The 24,961-nt window shown below is 46.0% G+C and overlaps 11 non-coding genes across 11 annotated transcripts; all 11 read right to left on the reverse strand.

Moving 5' to 3' along the window:
• Positions 1 to 1,678: 1,678 nt before the first annotated feature.
• Positions 1,679 to 1,869, reverse strand: LOC130305780 (U2 spliceosomal RNA). The gene has a single exon (XR_008855218.1). It is a non-coding gene; the product is annotated as a U2 spliceosomal RNA (small nuclear RNA).
• Positions 1,870 to 3,966: 2,097 nt separating this feature from the next.
• LOC130305781 (U2 spliceosomal RNA) lies at positions 3,967 to 4,157 on the reverse strand. Its single transcript, XR_008855219.1, has one exon. It is a non-coding gene; the product is annotated as a U2 spliceosomal RNA (small nuclear RNA).
• A 2,084-nt stretch (positions 4,158 to 6,241) lies between these two features.
• On the reverse strand, positions 6,242 to 6,432 carry LOC130305782 (U2 spliceosomal RNA). Its single transcript, XR_008855220.1, has one exon. It is a non-coding gene; the product is annotated as a U2 spliceosomal RNA (small nuclear RNA).
• A 2,110-nt stretch (positions 6,433 to 8,542) lies between these two features.
• LOC130305783 (U2 spliceosomal RNA) lies at positions 8,543 to 8,733 on the reverse strand. The gene has a single exon (XR_008855221.1). It is a non-coding gene; the product is annotated as a U2 spliceosomal RNA (small nuclear RNA).
• Positions 8,734 to 10,822: 2,089 nt separating this feature from the next.
• Positions 10,823 to 11,013, reverse strand: LOC130305784 (U2 spliceosomal RNA). The gene has a single exon (XR_008855222.1). It is a non-coding gene; the product is annotated as a U2 spliceosomal RNA (small nuclear RNA).
• Positions 11,014 to 13,111: 2,098 nt separating this feature from the next.
• LOC130305800 (U2 spliceosomal RNA) lies at positions 13,112 to 13,302 on the reverse strand. The gene has a single exon (XR_008855237.1). It is a non-coding gene; the product is annotated as a U2 spliceosomal RNA (small nuclear RNA).
• A 2,103-nt stretch (positions 13,303 to 15,405) lies between these two features.
• LOC130305801 (U2 spliceosomal RNA) lies at positions 15,406 to 15,596 on the reverse strand. The gene has a single exon (XR_008855238.1). It is a non-coding gene; the product is annotated as a U2 spliceosomal RNA (small nuclear RNA).
• Positions 15,597 to 17,679: 2,083 nt separating this feature from the next.
• On the reverse strand, positions 17,680 to 17,870 carry LOC130305785 (U2 spliceosomal RNA). The gene has a single exon (XR_008855223.1). It is a non-coding gene; the product is annotated as a U2 spliceosomal RNA (small nuclear RNA).
• A 2,090-nt stretch (positions 17,871 to 19,960) lies between these two features.
• On the reverse strand, positions 19,961 to 20,151 carry LOC130305786 (U2 spliceosomal RNA). Its single transcript, XR_008855224.1, has one exon. It is a non-coding gene; the product is annotated as a U2 spliceosomal RNA (small nuclear RNA).
• Positions 20,152 to 22,250: 2,099 nt separating this feature from the next.
• Positions 22,251 to 22,441, reverse strand: LOC130305796 (U2 spliceosomal RNA). The gene has a single exon (XR_008855233.1). It is a non-coding gene; the product is annotated as a U2 spliceosomal RNA (small nuclear RNA).
• Positions 22,442 to 24,529: 2,088 nt separating this feature from the next.
• LOC130305789 (U2 spliceosomal RNA) lies at positions 24,530 to 24,720 on the reverse strand. Its single transcript, XR_008855226.1, has one exon. It is a non-coding gene; the product is annotated as a U2 spliceosomal RNA (small nuclear RNA).
• Positions 24,721 to 24,961: the final 241 nt, after the last annotated feature.

Genomic DNA, 24,961 nt, shown 5'->3' on the forward strand with positions numbered 1-24,961 from the left:
ACCTGTGTGGGTTAAATCCGGGTTATTTGACAACCTATGGCGGTGATGGTTCTGCTCAGGCAGAGCAGTGATGATGCTCCTCATAAAGCTGTCGCTGCTGTGAAGGTTCTAGGTGACATCACAAATCCCTATGGTTACATACACAACAAAGCTGGGTTGTTGTTGTTTACACTCTGCAAGGCCTGTGGAAGTGAGTGACATCATAGCACTGTAGTTCTGAGGGTTCTAGATGGATGCAACAATCTCCTGTTGCTTCTATGAAGGCCATAATAGACGACATCACCAAACAGCTCCATAGTCACATACACAGCAAAGGAGAGATGTTGTTTACACCTAGTGATGTCAGTGGTATTGAGTGACATCACAGCACAGTGCTAAGGCTCCTGGGCCTGGACACAGCAGCGGCTGCAATATCTCAACGGAGAATACGTTTATATATATGTGTGTGTGTGCGCGTATATATATATATATATATATATATATATATATATATATATATTTCTCCGCCGAAATCACTTTTAAACCCATTTCCACCTTTTTTTCCCTTCTCTTCCTCTTACTTTTTTTTCACGTTTTTTTACGTTTTTCTCCTTTTCGCCTCTTTTCTGGGCGTATTATTCTTCTTTTTCTTCTTTTTTTTCGTCTAATGCATACCCCATCAGTGCAGCAATGCTTATTCAATACCGCCAGCAGATGGAGACACTGGGGGATAATTTTCTAAGGATTTATACTGATTTTTCCTGTCTGAATTTGTCGCACAGAAAGTTGCAGGCCAAATATGTGTGACATTTCTGCGACTTTAGCTTCTAGAGCATTTTTACAACATTATACATAGGTGCTGAATACATAAAAAGCGACTGTTCAGCGACAGACAAGTCGCATCGGCTGAAAGTAGGCCAGAATGTCAGTCCATGTTGGAGCAGGTTTAGATACAGTCTAAAGTATAGATCTCAAAGTCTGTGCACAGAATTTAGCAAGGGCCTCGCACCTTCTGATGCATCAGGTAGGTGCACAATAGCATAGCCTAACCCTCTGTACTTTGGTCTATATTGATGCGGGACATAGACAGCCAGCTGATGACCAATCCATTAGTGCAATGGATGGCTGGAAGCATTTGTCTTTGCCTTTGCAATACCACAGAAGCAATGCATGGTCAATGTACAGCAATGACACACCTGTGTGAACAGCCAGGAGACCCCCCCCCCCCCCCCCCCCATGTTATGTTACATAGTTACATAGTTAGTACGGTCGAAAAAAGACATATGTCCATCAAGTTCAACCAGGGAATTAAGGGGTAGGGGTGTGGCGCGATATTGGGGAAGGGATGAGATTTTATATTTCTTCATAAGCATTAATCTTATTTTGTCAATTAGGAACATTCAGCACCCACCCGCTATCAAGGCAGCTGCCTATCATGTCATGCCCTACCTGCACAGGTGTGCTGGCTACTCAAATGATCCAATTAAGGAGGCCATTTAGTCAGCAGCAGCAGAAGTCCTGTGCCTGGATGCTCCAACAGCGGCCAGACACAAGCAGAAGCAGAAGCAGCAGAAGCAGCAGCAGCACCACCTTTTGTTTTTTGGCTGCAGCAGCAGCAAGGCCCACAGGGCTGGCTAGCTGGCTAGCCAGCAAGCAGGTAGCAATGAAAGTAGGAATCTTTCTTTTTAACCCTGTAAGGGGGTGGTGCACTGTACCCGAAGATACTGCCATATCGGGTCAATGCATAGGGCGACGGAAGCAAGCTTCGAAATCGGCCCCCGTTCTCAAAAATCCATTTAATATATGGTCCCCAGATAGGGGACGTATCAGATATTAAACTGATAAGAACAGATACTACACTTGATCTTAGCCAAAAGGCCGAGAAGCGATAACCGTGAAAGGGGCGGGCCCAACAAGGTGCCCTTCATGGGCACTATCACTGCTTGCTGTCAGGGAGGCTGCCAGACAATTTTCCATGCACACTCTGGGCTGGGGGGCAGTCAACCACCAGTACACACAGCAGAACCTAAACCCATACCATTATTGCTAAGCAGCAAGACAGGGGCCCATTGCACTCCCACGGGGCCTTTTTAAATGCAATCCATAACCCGGATTTGCCAGGAACCCTTCTTACTCCTCCTACTTGCATGTGACACTGGGCTTAGGATCTGCATAGGAAACACACACACAAGCACACACCTACCTTTGTTGCCTGCAGATGCCTCCTTGGCTGTCCCCAAACGGTATCAAACCAACACCCACGGGAAGCTGTAAGCATAGAGGACATGCCTGCACCCCATTGGACTTACCTGTGTGGGTTAAATCCGGGTTATTTGACAACCTATGGCGGTGATGGTTCTGCTCAGGCAGAGCAGTGCTGATGCTCCTCATAAAGCTGTCGCTGCTGTGAAGGTTCTAGGTGACATCACAAATCCCTATGGTTACATACACAACAAAGCTGGGTTGTTGTTGTTTACACTCTGCAAGGCCTGTGGAAGTGAGTGACATCATAGCACTGTAGTTCTGAGGGTTCTAGATGGATGCAACAATCTCCTGTTGCTTCTATGAAGGCCATAATAGACGACATCACCAAACAGCTCCATAGTCACATACACAGCAAAGGAGAGATGTTGTTTACACCTAGTGATGTCAGTGGTATTGAGTGACATCACAGCACAGTGCTAAGGCTCCTGGGCCTGGACACAGCAGCGGCTGCAATATCTCAACGGAGAATACGTTTATATATATGTGTGTGTGTGCGCGTATATATATATATATATATATATATATATATATATATATATATATATTTCTCTGCCGAAATCACTTTTAAACCCATTTCCACCTTTTTTTCCCTTCTCTTCCTCTTACTTTTTTTTCACGTTTTTTTACGTTTTTCTCCTTTTCGCCTCTTTTCTGGGCGTATTATTCTTCTTTTTCTTCTTTTTTTTCGTCTAATGCATACCCCATCAGTGCAGCAATGCTTATTCAATACCGCCAGCAGATGGAGACACTGGGGGATAATTTTCTAAGGATTTATACTGATTTTTCCTGTCTGAATTTGTCGCACAGAAAGTTGCAGGCCAAATATGTGTGACATTTCTGCGACTTTAGCTTCTAGAGCATTTTTACAACATTATACATAGGTGCTGAATACATAAAAAGCGACTGTTCAGCGACAGACAAGTCGCATCGGCTGAAAGTAGGCCAGAATGTCAGTCCATGTTGGAGCAGGTTTAGATACAGTCTAAAGTATAGATCTCAAAGTCTGTGCACAGAATTTAGCAAGGGCCTCGCACCTTCTGATGCATCAGGTAGGTGCACAATAGCATAGCCTAACCCTCTGTACTTTGGTCTATATTGATGCGGGACATAGACAGCCAGCTGATGACCAATCCATTAGTGCAATGGATGGCTGGAAGCATTTGTCTTTGCCTTTGCAATACCACAGAAGCAATGCATGGTCAATGTACAGCAATGACACACCTGTGTGAACAGCCAGGAGACCCCCCCCCCCCCCCCCCATGTTATGTTACATAGTTACATAGTTAGTACGGTCGAAAAAAGACATATGTCCATCAAGTTCAACCAGGGAATTAAGGGGTAGGGGTGTGGCGCGATATTGGGGAAGGGATGAGATTTTATATTTCTTCATAAGCATTAATCTTATTTTGTCAATTAGGAACATTCAGCACCCACCCGCTATCAAGGCAGCTGCCTATCATGTCATGCCCTACCTGCACAGGTGTGCTGGCTACTCAAATGATCCAATTAAGGAGGCCATTTAGTCAGCAGCAGCAGAAGTCCTGTGCCTGGACGCTCCAACAGCGGCCAGACACAAGCAGAAGCAGAAGCAGCAGAAGCAGCAGCAGCACCACCTTTTGTTTTTTGGCTGCAGCAGCAGCAAGGCCCACAGGGCTGGCTAGCTGGCTAGCCAGCAAGCAGGTAGCAATGAAAGTAGGAATCTTTCTTTTTAACCCTGTAAGGGGGTGGTGCACTGTACCCGAAGATACTGCCATATCGGGTCAATGCATAGGGCGACGGAAGCAAGCTTCGAAATCGGCCCCCGTTCTCAAAAATCCATTTAATATATGGTCCCCAGATAGGGGACGTATCAGATATTAAACTGATAAGAACAGATACTACACTTGATCTTAGCCAAAAGGCCGAGAAGCGATAACCGTGAAAGGGGCGGGCCCAACAAGGTGCCCTTCATGGGCACTATCACTGCTTGCTGTCAGGGAGGCTGCCAGACAATTTTCCATGCACACTCTGGGCTGGGGGGCAGTCAACCACCAGTACACACAGCAGAACCTAAACCCATACCATTATTGCTAAGCAGCAAGACAGGGGCCCATTGCACTCCCACGGGGCCTTTTTAAATGCAATCCATAACCCGGATTTGCCAGGAACCCTTCTTACTCCTCCTACTTGCATGTGACACTGGGCTTAGGATCTGCATAGGAAACACACACACAAGCACACACCTACCTTTGTTGCCTGCAGATGCCTCCTTGGCTGTCCCCAAACGGTATCAAACCAACACCCACGGGAAGCTGTAAGCATAGAGGACATGCCTGCACCCCATTGGACTTACCTGTGTGGGTTAAATCCGGGTTATTTGACAACCTATGGCGGTGATGGTTCTGCTCAGGCAGAGCAGTGCTGATGCTCCTCATAAAGCTGTCGCTGCTGTGAAGGTTCTAGGTGACATCACAAATCCCTATGGTTACATACACAACAAAGCTGGGTTGTTGTTGTTTACACTCTGCAAGGCCTGTGGAAGTGAGTGACATCATAGCACTGTAGTTCTGAGGGTTCTAGATGGATGCAACAATCTCCTGTTGCTTCTATGAAGGCCATAATAGACGACATCACCAAACAGCTCCATAGTCACATACACAGCAAAGGAGAGATGTTGTTTACACCTAGTGATGTCAGTGGTATTGAGTGACATCACAGCACAGTGCTAAGGCTCCTGGGCCTGGACACAGCAGCGGCTGCAATATCTCAACGGAGAATACGTTTATATATATGTGTGTGTGTGCGCGTATATATATATATATATATATATATATATATATATTTCTCCGCCGAAATCACTTTTAAACCCATTTCCACCTTTTTTTCCCTTCTCTTCCTCTTACTTTTTTTTCACGTTTTTTTACGTTTTTCTCCTTTTCGCCTCTTTTCTGGGCGTATTATTCTTCTTTTTCTTCTTTTTTTTCGTCTAATGCATACCCCATCAGTGCAGCAATGCTTATTCAATACCGCCAGCAGATGGAGACACTGGGGGATAATTTTCTAAGGATTTATACTGATTTTTCCTGTCTGAATTTGTCGCACAGAAAGTTGCAGGCCAAATATGTGTGACATTTCTGCGACTTTAGCTTCTAGAGCATTTTTACAACATTATACATAGGTGCTGAATACATAAAAAGCGACTGTTCAGCGACAGACAAGTCGCATCGGCTGAAAGTAGGCCAGAATGTCAGTCCATGTTGGAGCAGGTTTAGATACAGTCTAAAGTATAGATCTCAAAGTCTGTGCACAGAATTTAGCAAGGGCCTCGCACCTTCTGATGCATCAGGTAGGTGCACAATAGCATAGCCTAACCCTCTGTACTTTGGTCTATATTGATGCGGGACATAGACAGCCAGCTGATGACCAATCCATTAGTGCAATGGATGGCTGGAAGCATTTGTCTTTGCCTTTGCAATACCACAGAAGCAATGCATGGTCAATGTACAGCAATGACACACCTGTGTGAACAGCCAGGAGACCCCCCCCCCCCCCCCCATGTTATGTTACATAGTTACATAGTTAGTACGGTCGAAAAAAGACATATGTCCATCAAGTTCAACCAGGGAATTAAGGGGTAGGGGTGTGGCGCGATATTGGGGAAGGGATGAGATTTTATATTTCTTCATAAGCATTAATCTTATTTTGTCAATTAGGAACATTCAGCACCCACCCGCTATCAAGGCAGCTGCCTATCATGTCATGCCCTACCTGCACAGGTGTGCTGGCTACTCAAATGATCCAATTAAGGAGGCCATTTAGTCAGCAGCAGCAGAAGTCCTGTGCCTGGACGCTCCAACAGCGGCCAGACACAAGCAGAAGCAGAAGCAGCAGAAGCAGCAGCAGCACCACCTTTTGTTTTTTGGCTGCAGCAGCAGCAAGGCCCACAGGGCTGGCTAGCTGGCTAGCCAGCAAGCAGGTAGCAATGAAAGTAGGAATCTTTCTTTTTAACCCTGTAAGGGGGTGGTGCACTGTACCCGAAGATACTGCCATATCGGGTCAATGCATAGGGCGACGGAAGCAAGCTTCGAAATCGGCCCCCGTTCTCAAAAATCCATTTAATATATGGTCCCCAGATAGGGGACGTATCAGATATTAAACTGATAAGAACAGATACTACACTTGATCTTAGCCAAAAGGCCGAGAAGCGATAACCGTGAAAGGGGCGGGCCCAACAAGGTGCCCTTCATGGGCACTATCACTGCTTGCTGTCAGGGAGGCTGCCAGACAATTTTCCATGCACACTCTGGGATGGGGGGCAGTCAACCACCAGTACACACAGCAGAACCTAAACCCATACCATTATTGCTAAGCAGCAAGACAGGGGCCCATTGCACTCCCACGGGGCCTTTTTAAATGCAATCCATAACCCGGATTTGCCAGGAACCCTTCTTACTCCTCCTACTTGCATGTGACACTGGGCTTAGGATCTGCATAGGAAACACACACACAAGCACACACCTACCTTTGTTGCCTGCAGATGCCTCCTTGGCTGTCCCCAAACGGTATCAAACCAACACCCACGGGAAGCTGTAAGCATAGAGGACATGCCTGCACCCCATTGGACTTACCTGTGTGGGTTAAATCCGGGTTATTTGACAACCTATGGCGGTGATGGTTCTGCTCAGGCAGAGCAGTGCTGATGCTCCTCATAAAGCTGTCGCTGCTGTGAAGGTTCTAGGTGACATCACAAATCCCTATGGTTACATACACAACAAAGCTGGGTTGTTGTTGTTTACACTCTGCAAGGCCTGTGGAAGTGAGTGACATCATAGCACTGTAGTTCTGAGGGTTCTAGATGGATGCAACAATCTCCTGTTGCTTCTATGAAGGCCATAATAGACGACATCACCAAACAGCTCCATAGTCACATACACAGCAAAGGAGAGATGTTGTTTACACCTAGTGATGTCAGTGGTATTGAGTGACATCACAGCACAGTGCTAAGGCTCCTGGGCCTGGACACAGCAGCGGCTGCAATATCTCAACGGAGAATACGTTTATATATATGTGTGTGTGTGTGCGCGTATATATATATATATATATATATATATATATATATATATATATATATATATATATATTTCTCCGCCGAAATCACTTTTAAACCCATTTCCACCTTTTTTTCCCTTCTCTTCCTCTTACTTTTTTTTCACGTTTTTTTACGTTTTTCTCCTTTTCGCCTCTTTTCTGGGCGTATTATTCTTCTTTTTCTTCTTTTTTTTCGTCTAATGCATACCCCATCAGTGCAGCAATGCTTATTCAATACCGCCAGCAGATGGAGACACTGGGGGATAATTTTCTAAGGATTTATACTGATTTTTCCTGTCTGAATTTGTCGCACAGAAAGTTGCAGGCCAAATATGTGTGACATTTCTGCGACTTTAGCTTCTAGAGCATTTTTACAACATTATACATAGGTGCTGAATACATAAAAAGCGACTGTTCAGCGACAGACAAGTCGCATCGGCTGAAAGTAGGCCAGAATGTCAGTCCATGTTGGAGCAGGTTTAGATACAGTCTAAAGTATAGATCTCAAAGTCTGTGCACAGAATTTAGCAAGGGCCTCGCACCTTCTGATGCATCAGGTAGGTGCACAATAGCATAGCCTAACCCTCTGTACTTTGGTCTATATTGATGCGGGACATAGACAGCCAGCTGATGACCAATCCATTAGTGCAATGGATGGCTGGAAGCATTTGTCTTTGCCTTTGCAATACCACAGAAGCAATGCATGGTCAATGTACAGCAATGACACACCTGTGTGAACAGCCAGGAGACCCCCCCCCCCCCCCCCCCATGTTATGTTACATAGTTACATAGTTAGTACGGTCGAAAAAAGACATATGTCCATCAAGTTCAACCAGGGAATTAAGGGGTAGGGGTGTGGCGCGATATTGGGGAAGGGATGAGATTTTATATTTCTTCATAAGCATTAATCTTATTTTGTCAATTAGGAACATTCAGCACCCACCCGCTATCAAGGCAGCTGCCTATCATGTCATGCCCTACCTGCACAGGTGTGCTGGCTACTCAAATGATCCAATTAAGGAGGCCATTTAGTCAGCAGCAGCAGAAGTCCTGTGCCTGGACGCTCCAACAGCGGCCAGACACAAGCAGAAGCAGAAGCAGCAGAAGCAGCAGCAGCACCACCTTTTGTTTTTTGGCTGCAGCAGCAGCAAGGCCCACAGGGCTGGCTAGCTGGCTAGCCAGCAAGCAGGTAGCAATGAAAGTAGGAATCTTTCTTTTTAACCCTGTAAGGGGGTGGTGCACTGTACCCGAAGATACTGCCATATCGGGTCAATGCATAGGGCGACGGAAGCAAGCTTCGAAATCGGCCCCCGTTCTCAAAAATCCATTTAATATATGGTCCCCAGATAGGGGACGTATCAGATATTAAACTGATAAGAACAGATACTACACTTGATCTTAGCCAAAAGGCCGAGAAGCGATAACCGTGAAAGGGGCGGGCCCAACAAGGTGCCCTTCATGGGCACTATCACTGCTTGCTGTCAGGGAGGCTGCCAGACAATTTTCCATGCACACTCTGGGCTGGGGGGCAGTCAACCACCAGTACACACAGCAGAACCTAAACCCATACCATTATTGCTAAGCAGCAAGACAGGGGCCCATTGCACTCCCACGGGGCCTTTTTAAATGCAATCCATAACCCGGATTTGCCAGGAACCCTTCTTACTCCTCCTACTTGCATGTGACACTGGGCTTAGGATCTGCATAGGAAACACACACACAAGCACACACCTACCTTTGTTGCCTGCAGATGCCTCCTTGGCTGTCCCCAAACGGTATCAAACCAACACCCACGGGAAGCTGTAAGCATAGAGGACATGCCTGCACCCCATTGGACTTACCTGTGTGGGTTAAATCCGGGTTATTTGACAACCTATGGCGGTGATGGTTCTGCTCAGGCAGAGCAGTGCTGATGCTCCTCATAAAGCTGTCGCTGCTGTGAAGGTTCTAGGTGACATCACAAATCCCTATGGTTACATACACAACAAAGCTGGGTTGTTGTTGTTTACACTCTGCAAGGCCTGTGGAAGTGAGTGACATCATAGCACTGTAGTTCTGAGGGTTCTAGATGGATGCAACAATCTCCTGTTGCTTCTATGAGGGCCATAATAGACGACATCACCAAACAGCTCCATAGTCACATACACAGCAAAGGAGAGATGTTGTTTACACCTAGTGATGTCAGTGGTATTGAGTGACATCACAGCACAGTGCTAAGGCTCCTGGGCCTGGACACAGCAGCGGCTGCAATATCTCAACGGAGAATACGTTTATATATATGTGTGTGTGTGCGCGTATATATATATATATATATATATATATATATATATATATATATATATTTCTCCGCCGAAATCACTTTTAAACCCATTTCCACCTTTTTTTCCCTTCTCTTCCTCTTACTTTTTTTCACGTTTTTTTACGTTTTTCTCCTTTTCGCCTCTTTTCTGGGCGTATTATTCTTCTTTTTCTTCTTTTTTTTCGTCTAATGCATACCCCATCAGTGCAGCAATGCTTATTCAATACCGCCAGCAGATGGAGACACTGGGGGATAATTTTCTAAGGATTTATACTGATTTTTCCTGTCTGAATTTGTCGCACAGAAAGTTGCAGGCCAAATATGTGTGACATTTCTGCGACTTTAGCTTCTAGAGCATTTTTACAACATTATACATAGGTGCTGAATACATAAAAAGCGACTGTTCAGCGACAGACAAGTCGCATCGGCTGAAAGTAGGCCAGAATGTCAGTCCATGTTGGAGCAGGTTTAGATACAGTCTAAAGTATAGATCTCAAAGTCTGTGCACAGAATTTAGCAAGGGCCTCGCACCTTCTGATGCATCAGGTAGGTGCACAATAGCATAGCCTAACCCTCTGTACTTTGGTCTATATTGATGCGGGACATAGACAGCCAGCTGATGACCAATCCATTAGTGCAATGGATGGCTGGAAGCATTTGTCTTTGCCTTTGCAATACCACAGAAGCAATGCATGGTCAATGTACAGCAATGACACACCTGTGTGAACAGCCAGGAGACCCCCCCCCCCATGTTATGTTACATAGTTACATAGTTAGTACGGTCGAAAAAAGACATATGTCCATCAAGTTCAACCAGGGAATTAAGGGGTAGGGGTGTGGCGCGATATTGGGGAAGGGATGAGATTTTATATTTCTTCATAAGCATTAATCTTATTTTGTCAATTAGGAACATTCAGCACCCACCCGCTATCAAGGCAGCTGCCTATCATGTCATGCCCTACCTGCACAGGTGTGCTGGCTACTCAAATGATCCAATTAAGGAGGCCATTTAGTCAGCAGCAGCAGAAGTCCTGTGCCTGGACGCTCCAACAGCGGCCAGACACAAGCAGCAGCAGAAGCAGCAGAAGCAGCAGCAGCACCACCTTTTGTTTTTTGGCTGCAGCAGCAGCAAGGCCCACAGGGCTGGCTAGCTGGCTAGCCAGCAAGCAGGTAGCAATGAAAGTAGGAATCTTTCTTTTTAACCCTGTAAGGGGGTGGTGCACTGTACCCGAAGATACTGCCATATCGGGTCAATGCATAGGGCGACGGAAGCAAGCTTCGAAATCGGCCCCCGTTCTCAAAAATCCATTTAATATATGGTCCCCAGATAGGGGACGTATCAGATATTAAACTGATAAGAACAGATACTACACTTGATCTTAGCCAAAAGGCCGAGAAGCGATAACCGTGAAAGGGGCGGGCCCAACAAGGTGCCCTTCATGGGCACTATCACTGCTTGCTGTCAGGGAGGCTGCCAGACAATTTTCCATGCACACTCTGGGCTGGGGGGCAGTCAACCACCAGTACACACAGCAGAACCTAAACCCATACCATTATTGCTAAGCAGCAAGACAGGGGCCCATTGCACTCCCACGGGGCCTTTTTAAATGCAATCCATAACCCGGATTTGCCAGGAACCCTTCTTACTCCTCCTACTTGCATGTGACACTGGGCTTAGGATCTGCATAGGAAACACACACACAAGCACACACCTACCTTTGTTGCCTGCAGATGCCTCCTTGGCTGTCCCCAAACGGTATCAAACCAACACCCACGGGAAGCTGTAAGCATAGAGGACATGCCTGCACCCCATTGGACTTACCTGTGTGGGTTAAATCCGGGTTATTTGACAACCTATGGCGGTGATGGTTCTGCTCAGGCAGAGCAGTGCTGATGCTCCTCATAAAGCTGTCGCTGCTGTGAAGGTTCTAGGTGACAACACAAATCCCTATGGTTACATACACAACAAAGCTGGGTTGTTGTTGTTTACACTCTGCAAGGCCTGTGGAAGTGAGTGACATCATAGCACTGTAGTTCTGAGGGTTCTAGATGGATGCAACAATCTCCTGTTGCTTCTATGAAGGCCATAATAGACGACATCACCAAACAGCTCCATAGTCACATACACAGCAAAGGAGAGATGTTGTTTACACCTAGTGATGTCAGTGGTATTGAGTGACATCACAGCACAGTGCTAAGGCTCCTGGGCCTGGACACAGCAGCGGCTGCAATATCTCAACGGAGAATACGTTTATATATATGTGTGTGTGTGCGCGTATATATATATATATATATATATATATATATATATATATATATATATATATTTCTCCGCCGAAATCACTTTTAAACCCATTTCCACCTTTTTTTCCCTTCTCTTCCTCTTACTTTTTTTTCACGTTTTTTTACGTTTTTCTCCTTTTCGCCTCTTTTCTGGGCGTATTATTCTTCTTTTTCTTCTTTTTTTTCGTCTAATGCATACCCCATCAGTGCAGCAATGCTTATTCAATACCGCCAGCAGATGGAGACACTGGGGGATAATTTTCTAAGGATTTATACTGATTTTTCCTGTCTGAATTTGTCGCACAGAAAGTTGCAGGCCAAATATGTGTGACATTTCTGCGACTTTAGCTTCTAGAGCATTTTTACAACATTATACATAGGTGCTGAATACATAAAAAGCGACTGTTCAGCGACAGACAAGTCGCATCGGCTGAAAGTAGGCCAGAATGTCAGTCCATGTTGGAGCAGGTTTAGATACAGTCTAAAGTATAGATCTCAAAGTCTGTGCACAGAATTTAGCAAGGGCCTCGCACCTTCTGATGCATCAGGTAGGTGCACAATAGCATAGCCTAACCCTCTGTACTTTGGTCTATATTGATGCGGGACATAGACAGCCAGCTGATGACCAATCCATTAGTGCAATGGATGGCTGGAAGCATTTGTCTTTGCCTTTGCAATACCACAGAAGCAATGCATGGTCAATGTACAGCAATGACACACCTGTGTGAACAGCCAGGAGACCCCCCCCCCCCCCCATGTTATGTTACATAGTTACATAGTTAGTACGGTCGAAAAAAGACATATGTCCATCAAGTTCAACCAGGGAATTAAGGGGTAGGGGTGTGGCGCGATATTGGGGAAGGGATGAGATTTTATATTTCTTCATAAGCATTAATCTTATTTTGTCAATTAGGAACATTCAGCACCCACCCGCTATCAAGGCAGCTGCCTATCATGTCATGCCCTACCTGCACAGGTGTGCTGGCTACTCAAATGATCCAATTAAGGAGGCCATTTAGTCAGCAGCAGCAGAAGTCCTGTGCCTGGACGCTCCAACAGCGGCCAGACACAAGCAGAAGCAGAAGCAGCAGAAGCAGCAGCAGCACCACCTTTTGTTTTTTGGCTGCAGCAGCAGCAAGGCCCACAGGGCTGGCTAGCTGGCTAGCCAGCAAGCAGGTAGCAATGAAAGTAGGAATCTTTCTTTTTAACCCTGTAAGGGGGTGGTGCACTGTACCCAAAGATACTGCCATATCGGGTCAATGCATAGGGCGACGGAAGCAAGCTTCGAAATCGGCCCCCGTTCTCAAAAATCCATTTAATATATGGTCCCCAGATAGGGGACGTATCAGATATTAAACTGATAAGAACAGATACTACACTTGATCTTAGCCAAAAGGCCGAGAAGCGATAACCGTGAAAGGGGCGGGCCCAACAAGGTGCCCTTCATGGGCACTATCACTGCTTGCTGTCAGGGAGGCTGCCAGACAATTTTCCATGCACACTCTGGGCTGGGGGGCAGTCAACCACCAGTACACACAGCAGAACCTAAACCCATACCATTATTGCTAAGCAGCAAGACAGGGGCCCATTGCACTCCCACGGGGCCTTTTTAAATGCAATCCATAACCCGGATTTGCCAGGAACCCTTCTTACTCCTCCTACTTGCATGTGACACTGGGCTTAGGATCTGCATAGGAAACACACACACAAGCACACACCTACCTTTGTTGCCTGCAGATGCCTCCTTGGCTGTCCCCAAACGGTATCAAACCAACACCCACGGGAAGCTGTAAGCATAGAGGACATGCCTGCACCCCATTGGACTTACCTGTGTGGGTTAAATCCGGGTTATTTGACAACCTATGGCGGTGATGGTTCTGCTCAGGCAGAGCAGTGCTGATGCTCCTCATAAAGCTGTCGCTGCTGTGAAGGTTCTAGGTGACATCACAAATCCCTATGGTTACATACACAACAAAGCTGGGTTGTTGTTGTTTACACTCTGCAAGGCCTGTGGAAGTGAGTGACATCATAGCACTGTAGTTCTGAGGGTTCTAGATGGATGCAACAATCTCCTGTTGCTTCTATGAAGGCCATAATAGACGACATCACCAAACAGCTCCATAGTCACATACACAGCAAAGGAGAGATGTTGTTTACACCTAGTGATGTCAGTGGTATTGAGTGACATCACAGCACAGTGCTAAGGCTCCTGGGCCTGGACACAGCAGCGGCTGCAATATCTCAACGGAGAATACGTTTATATATATGTGTGTGTGTGCGCGTATATATATATATATATATATATATATATATATATATATATATATATATATATATATTCTCCGCCGAAATCACTTTTAAACCCATTTCCACCTTTTTTTCCCTTCTCTTCCTCTTACTTTTTTTTCACGTTTTTTTACGTTTTTCTCCTTTTCGCCTCTTTTCTGGGCGTATTATTCTTCTTTTTCTTCTTTTTTTTCGTCTAATGCATACCCCATCAGTGCAGCAATGCTTATTCAATACCGCCAGCAGATGGAGACACTGGGGGATAATTTTCTAAGGATTTATACTGATTTTTCCTGTCTGAATTTGTCGCACAGAAAGTTGCAGGCCAAATATGTGTGACATTTCTGCGACTTTAGCTTCTAGAGCATTTTTACAACATTATACATAAGGTGCTGAATACATAAAAAGCGACTGTTCAGCGACAGACAAGTCGCATCGGCTGAAAGTAGGCCAGAATGTCAGTCCATGTTGGAGCAGGTTTAGATACAGTCTAAAGTATAGATCTCAAAGTCTGTGCACAGAATTTAGCAAGGGCCTCGCACCTTCTGATGCATCAGGTAGGTGCACAATAGCATAGCCTAACCCTCTGTACTTTGGTCTATATTGATGCGGGACATAGACAGCCAGCTGATGACCAATCCATTAGTGCAATGGATGGCTGGAAGCATTTGTCTTTGCCTTTGCAATACCACAGAAGCAATGCATGGTCAATGTACAGCAATGACACACCTGTGTGAACAGCCAGGAGACCCCCCCCCCCCCCATGTTATGTTACATAGTTACATAGTTAGTACGGTCGAAAAAAGACATATGTCCATCAAGTTCAACCAGGGAATTAAGGGGTAGGGGTGTGGCGCGATATTGGGGAAGGGATGAGATTTTATATTTCTTCATAAGCATTAATCTTATTTTGTCAATTAGGAACATTCAGCACCCACCCGCTATCAAGGCAGCTGCCTATCATGTCATGCCCTACCTGCACAGGTGTGCTGGCTACTCAAATGATCCAATTAAGGAGGCCATTTAGTCAGCAGCAGCAGAAGTCCTGTGCCTGGACGCTCCAACAGCGGCCAGACACAAGCAGAAGCAGAAGCAGCAGAAGCAGCAGCAGCACCACCTTTTGTTTTTTGGCTGCAGCAGCAGCAAGGCCCACAGGGCTGGCTAGCTGGCTAGCCAGCAAGCAGGTAGCAATGAAAGTAGGAATCTTTCTTTTTAACCCTGTAAGGGGGTGGTGCACTGTACCCAAAGATACTGCCATATCGGGTCAATGCATAGGGCGACGGAAGCAAGCTTCGAAATCGGCCCCCGTTCTCAAAAATCCATTTAATATATGGTCCCCAGATAGGGGACGTATCAGATATTAAACTGATAAGAACAGATACTACACTTGATCTTAGCCAAAAGGCCGAGAAGCGATAACCGTGAAAGGGGCGGGCCCAACAAGGTGCCCTTCATGGGCACTATCACTGCTTGCTGTCAGGGAGGCTGCCAGACAATTTTCCATGCACACTCTGGGCTGGGGGGCAGTCAACCACCAGTACACACAGCAGAACCTAAACCCATACCATTATTGCTAAGCAGCAAGACAGGGGCCCATTGCACTCCCACGGGGCCTTTTTAAATGCAATCCATAACCCGGATTTGCCAGGAACCCTTCTTACTCCTCCTACTTGCATGTGACACTGGGCTTAGGATCTGCATAGGAAACACACACACAAGCACACACCTACCTTTGTTGCCTGCAGATGCCTCCTTGGCTGTCCCCAAACGGTATCAAACCAACACCCACGGGAAGCTGTAAGCATAGAGGACATGCCTGCACCCCATTGGACTTACCTGTGTGGGTTAAATCCGGGTTATTTGACAACCTATGGCGGTGATGGTTCTGCTCAGGCAGAGCAGTGCTGATGCTCCTCATAAAGCTGTCGCTGCTGTGAAGGTTCTAGGTGACATCACAAATCCCTATGGTTACATACACAACAAAGCTGGGTTGTTGTTGTTTACACTCTGCAAGGCCTGTGGAAGTGAGTGACATCATAGCACTGTAGTTCTGAGGGTTCTAGATGGATGCAACAATCTCCTGTTGCTTCTATGAAGGCCATAATAGACGACATCACCAAACAGCTCCATAGTCACATACACAGCAAAGGAGAGATGTTGTTTACACCTAGTGATGTCAGTGGTATTGAGTGACATCACAGCACAGTGCTAAGGCTCCTGGGCCTGGACACAGCAGCGGCTGCAATATCTCAACGGAGAATACGTTTATATATATGTGTGTGTGTGCGCGTATATATATATATATATATTATATATATATATATATATTTCTCCGCCGAAATCACTTTTAAACCCATTTCCACCTTTTTTTCCCTTCTCTTCCTCTTACTTTTTTTTCACGTTTTTTTACGTTTTTCTCCTTTTCGCCTCTTTTCTGGGCGTATTATTCTTCTTTTTCTTCTTTTTTTTCGTCTAATGCATACCCCATCAGTGCAGCAATGCTTATTCAATACCGCCAGCAGATGGAGACACTGGGGGATAATTTTCTAAGGATTTATACTGATTTTTCCTGTCTGAATTTGTCGCACAGAAAGTTGCAGGCCAAATATGTGTGACATTTCTGCGACTTTAGCTTCTAGAGCATTTTTACAACATTATACATAGGTGCTGAATACATAAAAAGCGACTGTTCAGCGACAGACAAGTCGCATCGGCTGAAAGTAGGCCAGAATGTCAGTCCATGTTGGAGCAGGTTTAGATCAGTCTAAAGTATAGATCTCAAAGTCTGTGCACAGAATTTAGCAAGGGCCTCGCACCTTCTGATGCATCAGGTAGGTGCACAATAGCATAGCCTAACCCTCTGTACTTTGGTCTATATTGATGCGGGACATAGACAGCCAGCTGATGACCAATCCATTAGTGCAATGGATGGCTGGAAGCATTTGTCTTTGCCTTTGCAATACCACAGAAGCAATGCATGGTCAATGTACAGCAATGACACACCTGTGTGAACAGCCAGGAGACCCCCCCCCCCCCCATGTTATGTTACATAGTTACATAGTTAGTACGGTCGAAAAAAGACATATGTCCATCAAGTTCAACCAGGGAATTAAGGGGTAGGGGTGTGGCGCGATATTGGGGAAGGGATGAGATTTTATATTTCTTCATAAGCATTAATCTTATTTTGTCAATTAGGAACATTCAGCACCCACCCGCTATCAAGGCAGCTGCCTATCATGTCATGCCCTACCTGCACAGGTGTGCTGGCTACTCAAATGATCCAATTAAGGAGGCCATTTAGTCAGCAGCAGCAGAAGTCCTGTGCCTGGACGCTCCAACAGCGGCCAGACACAAGCAGAAGCAGAAGCAGCAGAAGCAGCAGCAGCACCACCTTTTGTTTTTTGGCTGCAGCAGCAGCAAGGCCCACAGGGCTGGCTAGCTGGCTAGCCAGCAAGCAGGTAGCAATGAAAGTAGGAATCTTTCTTTTTAACCCTGTAAGGGGGTGGTGCACTGTACCCGAAGATACTGCCATATCGGGTCAATGCATAGGGCGACGGAAGCAAGCTTCGAAATCGGCCCCCGTTCTCAAAAATCCATTTAATATATGGTCCCCAGATAGGGGACGTATCAGATATTAAACTGATAAGAACAGATACTACACTTGATCTTAGCCAAAAGGCCGAGAAGCGATAACCGTGAAAGGGGCGGGCCCAACAAGGTGCCCTTCATGGGCACTATCACTGCTTGCTGTCAGGGAGGCTGCCAGACAATTTTCCATGCACACTCTGGGCTGGGGGGCAGTCAACCACCAGTACACACAGCAGAACCTAAACCCATACCATTATTGCTAAGCAGCAAGACAGGGGCCCATTGCACTCCCACGGGGCCTTTTTAAATGCAATCCATAACCCGGATTTGCCAGGAACCCTTCTTACTCCTCCTACTTGCATGTGACACTGGGCTTAGGATCTGCATAGGAAACACACACACAAGCACACACCTACCTTTGTTGCCTGCAGATGCCTCCTTGGCTGTCCCCAAACGGTATCAAACCAACACCCACGGGAAGCTGTAAGCATAGAGGACATGCCTGCACCCCATTGGACTTACCTGTGTGGGTTAAATCCGGGTTATTTGACAACCTATGGCGGTGATGGTTCTGCTCAGGCAGAGCAGTGCTGATGCTCCTCATAAAGCTGTCGCTGCTGTGAAGGTTCTAGGTGACATCACAAATCCCTATGGTTACATACACAACAAAGCTGGGTTGTTGTTGTTTACACTCTGCAAGGCCTGTGGAAGTGAGTGACATCATAGCACTGTAGTTCTGAGGGTTCTAGATGGATGCAACAATCTCCTGTTGCTTCTATGAAGGCCATAATAGACGACATCACCAAACAGCTCCATAGTCACATACACAGCAAAGGAGAGATGTTGTTTACACCTAGTGATGTCAGTGGTATTGAGTGACATCACAGCACAGTGCTAAGGCTCCTGGGCCTGGACACAGCAGCGGCTGCAATATCTCAACGGAGAATACGTTTATATATATGTGTGTGTGTGCGCGTATATATATATATATATATATATATATATATATATATATATATTTCTCCGCCGAAATCACTTTTAAACCCATTTCCACCTTTTTTTCCCTTCTCTTCCTCTTACTTTTTTTTCACGTTTTTTTACGTTTTTCTCCTTTTCGCCTCTTTTCTGGGCGTATTATTCTTCTTTTTCTTCTTTTTTTTCGTCTAATGCATACCCCATCAGTGCAGCAATGCTTATTCAATACCGCCAGCAGATGGAGACACTGGGGGATAATTTTCTAAGGATTTATACTGATTTTTCCTGTCTGAATTTGTCGCACAGAAAGTTGCAGGCCAAATATGTGTGACATTTCTGCGACTTTAGCTTCTAGAGCATTTTTACAACATTATACATAGGTGCTGAATACATAAAAAGCGACTGTTCAGCGACAGACAAGTCGCATCGGCTGAAAGTAGGCCAGAATGTCAGTCCATGTTGGAGCAGGTTTAGATACAGTCTAAAGTATAGATCTCAAAGTCTGTGCACAGAATTTAGCAAGGGCCTCGCACCTTCTGATGCATCAGGTAGGTGCACAATAGCATAGCCTAACCCTCTGTACTTTGGTCTATATTGATGCGGGACATAGACAGCCAGCTGATGACCAATCCATTAGTGCAATGGATGGCTGGAAGCATTTGTCTTTGCCTTTGCAATACCACAGAAGCAATGCATGGTCAATGTACAGCAATGACACACCTGTGTGAACAGCCAGGAGACCCCCCCCCCCCCCCATGTTATGTTACATAGTTACATAGTTAGTACGGTCGAAAAAAGACATATGTCCATCAAGTTCAACCAGGGAATTAAGGGGTAGGGGTGTGGCGCGATATTGGGGAAGGGATGAGATTTTATATTTCTTCATAAGCATTAATCTTATTTTGTCAATTAGGAACATTCAGCACCCACCCGCTATCAAGGCAGCTGCCTATCATGTCATGCCCTACCTGCACAGGTGTGCTGGCTACTCAAATGATCCAATTAAGGAGGCCATTTAGTCAGCAGCAGCAGAAGTCCTGTGCCTGGACGCTCCAACAGCGGCCAGACACAAGCAGAAGCAGAAGCAGCAGAAGCAGCAGCAGCACCACCTTTTGTTTTTTGGCTGCAGCAGCAGCAAGGCCCACAGGGCTGGCTAGCTGGCTAGCCAGCAAGCAGGTAGCAATGAAAGTAGGAATCTTTCTTTTTAACCCTGTAAGGGGGTGGTGCACTGTACCCGAAGATACTGCCATATCGGGTCAATGCATAGGGCGACGGAAGCAAGCTTCGAAATCGGCCCCCGTTCTCAAAAATCCATTTAATATATGGTCCCCAGATAGGGGACGTATCAGATATTAAACTGATAAGAACAGATACTACACTTGATCTTAGCCAAAAGGCCGAGAAGCGATAACCGTGAAAGGGGCGGGCCCAACAAGGTGCCCTTCATGGGCACTATCACTGCTTGCTGTCAGGGAGGCTGCCAGACAATTTTCCATGCACACTCTGGGCTGGGGGGCAGTCAACCACCAGTACACACAGCAGAACCTAAACCCATACCATTATTGCTAAGCAGCAAGACAGGGGCCCATTGCACTCCCACGGGGCCTTTTTAAATGCAATCCATAACCCGGATTTGCCAGGAACCCTTCTTACTCCTCCTACTTGCATGTGACACTGGGCTTAGGATCTGCATAGGAAACACACACACAAGCACACACCTACCTTTGTTGCCTGCAGATGCCTCCTTGGCTGTCCCCAAACGGTATCAAACCAACACCCACGGGAAGCTGTAAGCATAGAGGACATGCCTGCACCCCATTGGACTTACCTGTGTGGGTTAAATCCGGGTTATTTGACAACCTATGGCGGTGATGGTTCTGCTCAGGCAGAGCAGTGCTGATGCTCCTCATAAAGCTGTCGCTGCTGTGAAGGTTCTAGGTGACATCACAAATCCCTATGGTTACATACACAACAAAGCTGGGTTGTTGTTGTTTACACTCTGCAAGGCCTGTGGAAGTGAGTGACATCATAGCACTGTAGTTCTGAGGGTTCTAGATGGATGCAACAATCTCCTGTTGCTTCTATGAAGGCCATAATAGACGACATCACCAAACAGCTCCATAGTCACATACACAGCAAAGGAGAGATGTTGTTTACACCTAGTGATGTCAGTGGTATTGAGTGACATCACAGCACAGTGCTAAGGCTCCTGGGCCTGGACACAGCAGCGGCTGCAATATCTCAACGGAGAATACGTTTATATATATGTGTGTGTGTGCGCGTATATATATATATATATATATATATATATATATATATATATATATATATTTCTCCGCCGAAATCACTTTTAAACCCATTTCCACCTTTTTTTCCCTTCTCTTCCTCTTACTTTTTTTTCACGTTTTTTTACGTTTTTCTCCTTTTCGCCTCTTTTCTGGGCGTATTATTCTTCTTTTTCTTCTTTTTTTTCGTCTAATGCATACCCCATCAGTGCAGCAATGCTTATTCAATACCGCCAGCAGATGGAGACACTGGGGGATAATTTTCTAAGGATTTATACTGATTTTTCCTGTCTGAATTTGTCGCACAGAAAGTTGCAGGCCAAATATGTGTGACATTTCTGCGACTTTAGCTTCTAGAGCATTTTTACAACATTATACATAGGTGCTGAATACATAAAAAGCGACTGTTCAGCGACAGACAAGTCGCATCGGCTGAAAGTAGGCCAGAATGTCAGTCCATGTTGGAGCAGGTTTAGATACAGTCTAAAGTATAGATCTCAAAGTCTGTGCACAGAATTTAGCAAGGGCCTCGCACCTTCTGATGCATCAGGTAGGTGCACAATAGCATAGCCTAACCCTCTGTACTTTGGTCTATATTGATGCGGGACATAGACAGCCAGCTGATGACCAATCCATTAGTGCAATGGATGGCTGGAAGCATTTGTCTTTGCCTTTGCAATACCACAGAAGCAATGCATGGTCAATGTACAGCAATGACACACCTGTGTGAACAGCCAGGAGACCCCCCCCCCCCCCCCCCATGTTATGTTACATAGTTACATAGTTAGTACGGTCGAAAAAAGACATATGTCCATCAAGTTCAACCAGGGAATTAAGGGGTAGGGGTGTGGCGCGATATTGGGGAAGGGATGAGATTTTATATTTCTTCATAAGCATTAATCTTATTTTGTCAATTAGGAACATTCAGCACCCACCCGCTATCAAGGCAGCTGCCTATCATGTCATGCCCTACCTGCACAGGTGTGCTGGCTACTCAAATGATCCAATTAAGGAGGCCATTTAGTCAGCAGCAGCAGAAGTCCTGTGCCTGGACGCTCCAACAGCGGCCAGACACAAGCAGAAGCAGAAGCAGCAGAAGCAGCAGCAGCACCACCTTTTGTTTTTTGGCTGCAGCAGCAGCAAGGCCCACAGGGCTGGCTAGCTGGCTAGCCAGCAAGCAGGTAGCAATGAAAGTAGGAATCTTTCTTTTTAACCCTGTAAGGGGGTGGTGCACTGTACCCGAAGATACTGCCATATCGGGTCAATGCATAGGGCGACGGAAGCAAGCTTCGAAATCGGCCCCCGTTCTAAAAAATCCATTTAATATATGGTCCCCAGATAGGGGACGTATCAGATATTAAACTGATAAGAACAGATACTACACTTGATCTTAGCCAAAAGGCCGAGAAGCGATAACCGTGAAAGGGGCGGGCCCAACAAGGTGCCCTTCATGGGCACTATCACTGCTTGCTGTCAGGGAGGCTGCCAGACAATTTTCCATGCACACTCTGGGCTGGGGGGCAGTCAACCACCAGTACACACAGCAGAACCTAAACCCATACCATTATTGCTAAGCAGCAAGACAGGGGCCCATTGCACTCCCACGGGGCCTTTTTAAATGCAATCCATAACCCGGATTTGCCAGGAACCCTTCTTACTCCTCCTACTTGCATGTGACACTGGGCTTAGGATCTGCATAGGAAACACACACACAAGCACACACCTACCTTTGTTGCCTGCAGATGCCTCCTTGGCTGTCCCCAAACGGTATCAAACCAACACCCACGGGAAGCTGTAAGCATAGAGGACATGCCTGCACCCCATTGGACTTACCTGTGTGGGTTAAATCCGGGTTATTTGACAACCTATGGCGGTGATGGTTCTGCTCAGGCAGAGCAGTGCTGATGCTCCTCATAAAGCTGTCGCTGCTGTGAAGGTTCTAGGTGACATCACAAATCCCTATGGTTACATACACAACAAAGCTGGGTTGTTGTTGTTTACACTCTGCAAGGCCTGTGGAAGTGAGTGACATCATAGCACTGTAGTTCTGAGGGTTCTAGATGGATGCAACAATCTCCTGTTGCTTCTATGAAGGCCATAATAGACGACATCACCAAACAGCTCCATAGTCACATACACAGCAAAGGAGAGATGTTGTTTACACCTAGTGATGTCAGTGGTATTGAGTGACATCACAGCACAGTGCTAAGGCTCCTGGGCCTGGACACAGCAGCGGCTGCAATATCTCAACGGAGAATACGTTTATATATATGTGTGTGTGTGCGCGTATATATATATATATATATATATATATATATATATATATATATATTTCTCCGCCGAAATCACTTTTAAACCCATTTCCACCTTTTTTTCCCTTCTCTTCCTCTTACTTTTTTTTCACGTTTTTTTACGTTTTTCTCCTTTTCGCCTCTTTTCTGGGCGTATTATTCTTCTTTTTCTTCTTTTTTTTCGTCTAATGCATACCCCATCAGTGCAGCAATGCTTATTCAATACCGCCAGCAGATGGAGACACTGGGGGATAATTTTCTAAGGATTTATACTGATTTTTCCTGTCTGAATTTGTCGCACAGAAAGTTGCAGGCCAAATATGTGTGACATTTCTGCGACTTTAGCTTCTAGAGCATTTTTACAACATTATACATAGGTGCTGAATACATAAAAAGCGACTGTTCAGCGACAGACAAGTCGCATCGGCTGAAAGTAGGCCAGAATGTCAGTCCATGTTGGAGCAGGTTTAGATACAGTCTAAAGTATAGATCTCAAAGTCTGTGCACAGAATTTAGCAAGGGCCTCGCACCTTCTGATGCATCAGGTAGGTGCACAATAGCATAGCCTAACCCTCTGTACTTTGGTCTATATTGATGCGGGACATAGACAGCCAGCTGATGACCAATCCATTAGTGCAATGGATGGCTGGAAGCATTTGTCTTTGCCTTTGCAATACCACAGAAGCAATGCATGGTCAATGTACAGCAATGACACACCTGTGTGAACAGCCAGGAGACCCCCCCCCCCATGTTATGTTACATAGTTACATAGTTAGTACGGTCGAAAAAAGACATATGTCCATCAAGTTCAACCAGGGAATTAAGGGGTAGGGGTGTGGCGCGATATTGGGGAAGGGATGAGATTTTATATTTCTTCATAAGCATTAATCTTATTTTGTCAATTAGGAACATTCAGCACCCACCCGCTATCAAGGCAGCTGCCTATCATGTCATGCCCTACCTGCACAGGTGTGCTGGCTACTCAAATGATCCAATTAAGGAGGCCATTTAGTCAGCAGCAGCAGAAGTCCTGTGCCTGGACGCTCCAACAGCGGCCAGACACAAGCAGAAGCAGAAGCAGCAGAAGCAGCAGCAGCACCACCTTTTGTTTTTTGGCTGCAGCAGCAGCAAGGCCCACAGGGCTGGCTAGCTGGCTAGCCAGCAAGCAGGTAGCAATGAAAGTAGGAATCTTTCTTTTTAACCCTGTAAGGGGGTGGTGCACTGTACCCGAAGATACTGCCATATCGGGTCAATGCATAGGGCGACGGAAGCAAGCTTCGAAATCGGCCCCCGTTCTCAAAAATCCATTTAATATATGGTCCCCAGATAGGGGACGTATCAGATATTAAACTGATAAGAACAGATACTACACTTGATCTTAGCCAAAAGGCCGAGAAGCGATAACCGTGAAAGGGGCGGGCCCAACAAGGTGCCCTTCATGGGCACTATCACTGCTTGCTGTCAGGGAGGCTGCCAGACAATTTTCCATGCACACTCTGGGCTGGGGGGCAGTCAACCACCAGTACACACAGCAGAACCTAAACCCATACCATTATTGCTAAGCAGCAAGACAGGGGCCCATTGCACTCCCACGGGGCCTTTTTAAATGCAATCCATAACCCGGATTTGCCAGGAACCCTTCT

The sequence above is a fragment of the Hyla sarda genome, unplaced genomic scaffold (genome assembly GCF_029499605.1).
Source record: "Hyla sarda isolate aHylSar1 unplaced genomic scaffold, aHylSar1.hap1 scaffold_1332, whole genome shotgun sequence".
NCBI lineage: Eukaryota > Metazoa > Chordata > Amphibia > Anura > Hylidae > Hyla > Hyla sarda.